Below are 6,140 nucleotides of genomic sequence, written 5' to 3'. Positions count from 1 at the left end.
AAGTGTGGCCGGGGAACAGTGACTCTTGGCCGGATAGGCCAAGTGGCTTCTCCCGCTGACTTGCCCCTTTGGAGGTAGTAGCTCCTACTTCCATGGGCATTATTCCTCCCCGGGACCTACTGCCAAGTGTGGCCGGGGAACAGTGACTCTTGGCCGGATAGGCCAAGTGGCTTCTCCCGCTGACTTGCCCCTTTGGAAGTAGGAGCTCCTACTTCCATGGGCATTATTCCTCCCCGGGACCTACTGCCAAGTGTGGCCGGGGGACAGTGACATGTGGCCGGATAGGCCAAGTGGCTTCTCCCGCTGACTTGCCCCTTTGGAAGTAGGAGCTCCTACTTCCATGGGCATTATTCCTCCCCGGGACCTACAGCCAAGAGTGGCCGGGGGACAGTGACACTTGGCCGGGTAGGCGAGGTGGCTTCTCCCGCTGACTTGACCCTTTGGAAGTAGGAGCTCCTACTTCCATGGGCATTATTCCTCCCCGGGACTTGCCGCCAAGTCTGGCCGGGGGACAGTGACATGTGGCCGGATAGGCCAAGTGGCTTCTCCCGCTGACTTGCCCCTTTGGAAGTAGGAGCTCCTACTTCCATGGGCATTATTACTCCCGGGGACTTGCCGCCAAGTCTGGCCGGGGGACAGTGACACTCGGCCGGGTAGGCGAAGTGGCTTCTCCCGCTGACTTGCCCCTTTGGAAGTAGGAGCTCCTACTTCCATGGGCATTATTCCTCCCCGGGACCTACTGCCAAGTGTGGCCGGGGGACAGTGACACTTGGCCGGGTAGGCGAAGTGGCTTCTCCCGCTGACTTGACCCTTTGGAAGTAGGAGCTCCTACTTCCATGGGCATTATTCCTCCCCGGGACCTCCTGCCAAGTGTGGCCGGGGAACAGTGACTCTTGGCCGGATAGGCCAAGTGGCTTCTCCCGCTGACTTGCCCCTTTGGAAGTAGGAGCTCCTACTTCCATGGGCATTATTCCTCCCCGGGACCTACAGCCAAGTGTGGCCGGGGAACAGTGACTCTTTGCCGGATAGGCCAAGTGGCTTCTCCCGCTGACTTGCCCCTTTGGAAGTAGGAGCTCCTACTTCCATGGGCATTATTCCTCCCCTCGACCTACAGCCAAGTGTGGCCGGGGAACAGTGACTCTTTGCCGGATAGGCCAAGTGGCTTCTCCCGCTGACTTGCCCCTTTGGAGGTAGTAGCTCCTACTTCCATGGGCATTATTCCTCCCCGGGACATACTGCCAAGTGTGGCCGGGGAACAGTGACTCTTTGCCGGATAGGCCAAGTGGCTTCTCCCGCTGACTTGCCCCTTTGGAGGTAGTAGCTCCTACTTCCATGGGCATTATTCCTCCCCGGGACCTACAGCCAAGAGTGGCCGGGGAACAGTGACTCTTGGCCGGATAGGCCAAGTGGCTTCTCCCGCTGACTTGCCCCTTTGGAAGTAGGAGCTCCTACTTCCATGGGCATTATTCCTCCCCGGGACCTACTGCCAAGTGTGGCCGGGGAACAGTGACTCTTGGCCGGATAGGCCAAGTGGCTTCTCCCGCTGACTTGCCCCTATGGAAGTAGGAGCTCTTACTTCCATGGGCAGTATACCACTCGGGGACTTAGAGCCAAGTGTCTTCACCCTTTGGAGGTAGTAGCTCCTACTTCCATGGGCATTATTCCTCCCCGGGACATACTGCAAATTGTGGCCGGGGAACAGTGACTCTTGGCCGGATAAGCCAAGTGGCTTCTCCCGCTGACTTGCCCCTTTGAAGGTAGTAGCTCCTACTTCCATGGGCATTATTCCTCCCCGGGACCTACAGCCAAGAGTGGCCGGGGAACAGTGACTCTTGGCCGGATAGGCCAAGTGGCTTCTCCCGCTGACTTGCCCCTTTGGAAGTAGGAGCTCTCACTTCCATGGGCAGTATACCTCTCGGGGACTTAGAGCCAAGTGTCTTCGCCCTTTGGAGGTAGGAGCTCTTACTTCCATGGGCATTATTCCTCTCCGGGACTTACAGCCAAGTGTGGCCGGGGAACAGTGACACTTGGCCGGGTAGGCCAAGTGGCTGCTCCCGCTGACTTGCCCCTTTTGAAGTAGGAGCTCCTACTTCCATGGGCATTATTCCACCCCGGGACCTACAGCCAAGTGTGGACGGGGGACAGTGACATGTGGCCGGATAGGCCAAGTGCTTCTCCCGCTGACTTGCCCCTTTGGAAGTAGGAGCTCCTACTTCCATGGGCATTATTCCTCCCCGGGACCTACTGCCAAGTGTGGCCGGGGAACAGTGACTCTTGGCCGGGTAGGCCAAGTGGCTTCTCCCGCTGACTTGCCCCTTTGGAAGTAGGAGCTCCTACTTCCATGGGCATTATTCCTCTCGGGACCTACTGCCAAGTGTGGCCGGGGAACAGTGACTCTTGGCCGGATAGGCCAAGTGGCTTCTCCCGCTGACTTGCCCCTTTGGAAGTAGGAGCTCTTACTCCCATGGGCAGTATACCTCTCGGGGACTTAGAGCCAAGTGTCTTCACCCTTTGGAGGTAGTAGCTCCTACTTCCATGGGCATTATTCCTCCCCGGGACCTACTGCCAAGTGTGGCCGGGGAACAGTGACTCTTGGCCGGATAGGCCAAGTGGCTCTTCTCCCGCTGACTTGCCCCTTTGGAAGTAGGAGCTCCTACTTCCATGGGCATTATTCCTCCCCGGGACCTACAGCCAAGTGTGGCCGGGGAACAGTGACTCTTGGCCGGATAGGCCCAAGTGGCTTCTCCCCGCTGACTTGCCCCTTTGGAAGTAGGAGCTCTTACTTCCATGGGCATTATACCTCTCGGGGACTTAGAGCCAAGTGTCTTCACCCTTTGGAGGTAGGAGCTCCTACTTCCATGGGCATTATTCCTCCCCGGGACCTACTGCCAAGTGTGGCCGGGGAACAGTGACTCTTGGCCGGATAGGCCAAGTGGCTTCTCCCGCTGACTTGCCCTATTGAAGTAGGAGCTCTTACTTCCATGGGCATTATTCCTCCCCGGGACCTACTGCCAAGTGTGGCCGGGGAACAGTGACTCTTGGCCGGATAGGCCAAGTGGCTTCTCCCGCTGACTTGCCCCTTTGGAAGTAGGAGCTCTTACTTCCATGGGCATTATTCCTCCCCGGGACCTACTGCCAAGTGTGGCCGGGGAACAGTGACTCTTGGCCGGATAGGCCAAGTGGCTTCTCCCGCCGACTTGCCCCTTTGGAAGTAGGAGCTCCCACTTCCATGGGCATTATTCCTCCCCGGGACATACTGCCAAGTGTGGCCGGGGAACAGTGACTCTTGGCCGGATAGTCCAAGTGGCTTCTCCCGCTGACTTGCCCCTTTGGAAGTAGGAGCTCCTACTTCCATGGGCATTATTCCTCCCCGGGACCTACAGCCAAGAGTGGCCGGGGGACAGTGACATGTGGCCGGATAGGCCAAGTGGCTTCTCCCGCTGACTTGCCCCTTTGGAAGTAGGAGCTCCTACTTCCATGGGCATTATTCCTCCCCGGGACCTACTGCCAAGTGTGGCCGGGGAACAGTGACTCTTGGCCGGATAGGCCAAGTGGCTTCTCCCGCTGACTTGCCCCTATGGAAGTAGGAGCTCTTACTTCCATGGGCATTATTCCTCCCCGGGACCTACTGCCAAGTGTGGCCGGGGAACAGTGACTCTTGGCCGGATAGGCCAAGTGGCTTCTCCCGCTGACTTGCCCCTTTGGAAGTAGGAGCTCTCACTTCCATGGGCAGTATACCTCTCGGGGACTTAGAGCCAAGTGTCTTCACCCTTTGGAGGTAGGAGCTCTTACTTCCATGGGCATTATTCCTCTCCGGGACCTACAGCCAAGTGTGGCCGGGGAACAGTGACACTTGGCCGGATAGGCCAAGTGGCTGCTCCCGCTGACTTGCCCCTTTGGAAGTAGGAGCTCCTACTTCCATGGGCATTATTCCACCCCGGGACCTACAGCCAAGTGTGGCCGGGGGACAGTGACATGTGGCCGGATAGGCCAAGTGGCTTCTCCCGCTGACTTGCCCCTTTGGAAGTAGGAGCTCCTACTTCCATGGGCATTATTCCTCCCCGGGACCTACTGCCAAGTGTGGCCGGGGAACAGTGACTCTTGGCCGGGTAGGCCAAGTGGCTTCTCCCGCTGACTTGCCCCTTTGGAAGTAGGAGCTCCTACTTCCATGGGCATTATTCCTCCCCGGGACCTACTGCCAAGTGTGGCCGGGGAACAGTGACTCTTGGCCGGGTAGGCCAAGTGGCTTCTCCCGCTGACTTGCCCCTTTGGAAGTAGGAGCTCTTACTCCCATGGGCAGTATACCTCTCGGGGACTTAGAGCCAAGTGTCTTCACCCTTTGGAGGTAGTAGCTCCTACTTCCATGGGCATTATTCCTCCCCGGGACCTACTGCCAAGTGTAGCCGGGGAACAGTGACTCTTGGCCGGATAGAACTAGTGGCTTCTCCCGCTGACTTGCCCCTTTGGAAGTAGGAGCTCCTACTTCCATGGGCATTATTCCTCCCCGGGACCTACTGCCAAGAGTGGCCGGGGAACAGTGACTCTTGGCCGGATAGGCCAAGTGGCTTCTCCCGCTGACTTGCCCCTTTGGAAGTAGGAGCTCCTACTTCCATGGGCATTATTCCTCCCCGGGACCTACTGCCAAGTAAGGCCGGGGAACAGTGACTCTTGGCCGGATAGAACTAGTGGCTTCTTCCGCTGACTTGCCCCTTTGGAAGTAGGAGCTCCTACTTCCATGGGCATTATTCCTCCCCGGGACCTACAGCCAAGCTTGGCCGGGGGACAGTGACATGTGGCCGGATAGGCCAAGTGGCTTCTCCCGCTGACTTGCCCCTTTGGAGGTAGGAGCTCTTACTTCCATGGGCATTATTCCTCTCCGGGACCTACAGCCAAGTGTGGCCGGGGAACAGTGAAACTTGGCCGAATAGGCCAAGTGGCTGCTCCCGCTGACTTGCCCCTTTGGAAGTAGGAGCTCCTACTTCCATGGGCATTATTCCTCCCCGGGACCTATAGCCAAGTGTGGCCGGGGGACGGTGACATGTGGCCGGATAGGCCGAGCGGCTTCTCCCGCTGACGTCATCGCTTTGGAAGTAGGAGCTCCTACTTCCATGGGCTTGTTCCTCCCCGGGACTTGCCGCCAAGTCTGGCCGGGGGACAGTGACATGTGGCCGGATAGGCCAACTGGCTGCTCCCGCTGAGCCCCTACTTCCATGGGCTTGTTCGTCCCCCGGGACTTGCCGCCAAGTCTGGCCGGGGAACAGTGACATGCCGCCGGATACGGCCGAGCGGCTGCTCCCGCTGACGTCATCGCTTTGGAAGTAGGAGCTCCTACTTCCATGGGCTTGTTCCTCCCCGGGACTTGCCGCCAAGTCTGGCCGGGGGACAGTGACATGTGGCCGGATAGGCCAACTGGCTGCTCCCGCTGAGCCCCTACTTCCATGGGCTTGTTCGTCCCCGGGACTTGCCGCCAAGTCTGGCCGGGGAACAGTGACATGCCGCCGGATACGGCCGAGCGGCTGCTCCCGCTGACGTCATCACTTTGGAAGTCGGAGCTCCTACTTCCATGGGCTTGTTCCTCCCCGGGACTTGCCGCCAAGTCTGGCCGGGGGACAGTGACATGTGGCCGGATAGGCCAACTGGCTGCTCCCGCTGAGCCCCTACTTCCATGGGCTTGTTCGTCCCCGGGACTTGCCGCCAAGTCTGGCCGGGGAACAGTGACATGCCGCCGGATACGGCCGAGCGGCTGCTCCCGCTGACGTCATCACTTTGGAAGTCGGAGCTCCTACTTCCATGGGCTTGTTCCTCCCCGGGACTTGCCGCCAAGTCTGGCCGGGGGACAGTGACATGTGGCCGGATAGGCCAACTGGCTGCTCCCGCTGAGCCCCTACTTCCATGGGCTTGTTCGTCCCCGGGACTTGCCGCCAAGTCTGGCCGGGGAACAGTGACATGCCGCCGGATACGGCCGAGCGGCTGCTCCCGCTGACGTCATCACTTTGGAAGTCGGAGCTCCTACTTCCATGGGCTTGTTCCTCCCCGGGACTTGCCGCCAAGTCTGGCCGGGGGACAGTGACATGTGGCCGGATAGGCCAACTGGCTGCTCCCGCTGAGCCCCTACTTCCATGGGCTTGTTCGTCCCCGGG

The sequence above is a fragment of the Engystomops pustulosus genome, unplaced genomic scaffold (genome assembly GCF_040894005.1).
Source record: "Engystomops pustulosus unplaced genomic scaffold, aEngPut4.maternal MAT_SCAFFOLD_496, whole genome shotgun sequence".
NCBI lineage: Eukaryota > Metazoa > Chordata > Amphibia > Anura > Leptodactylidae > Engystomops > Engystomops pustulosus.
Note: the sequence above shows the minus strand (reverse complement) of the source record.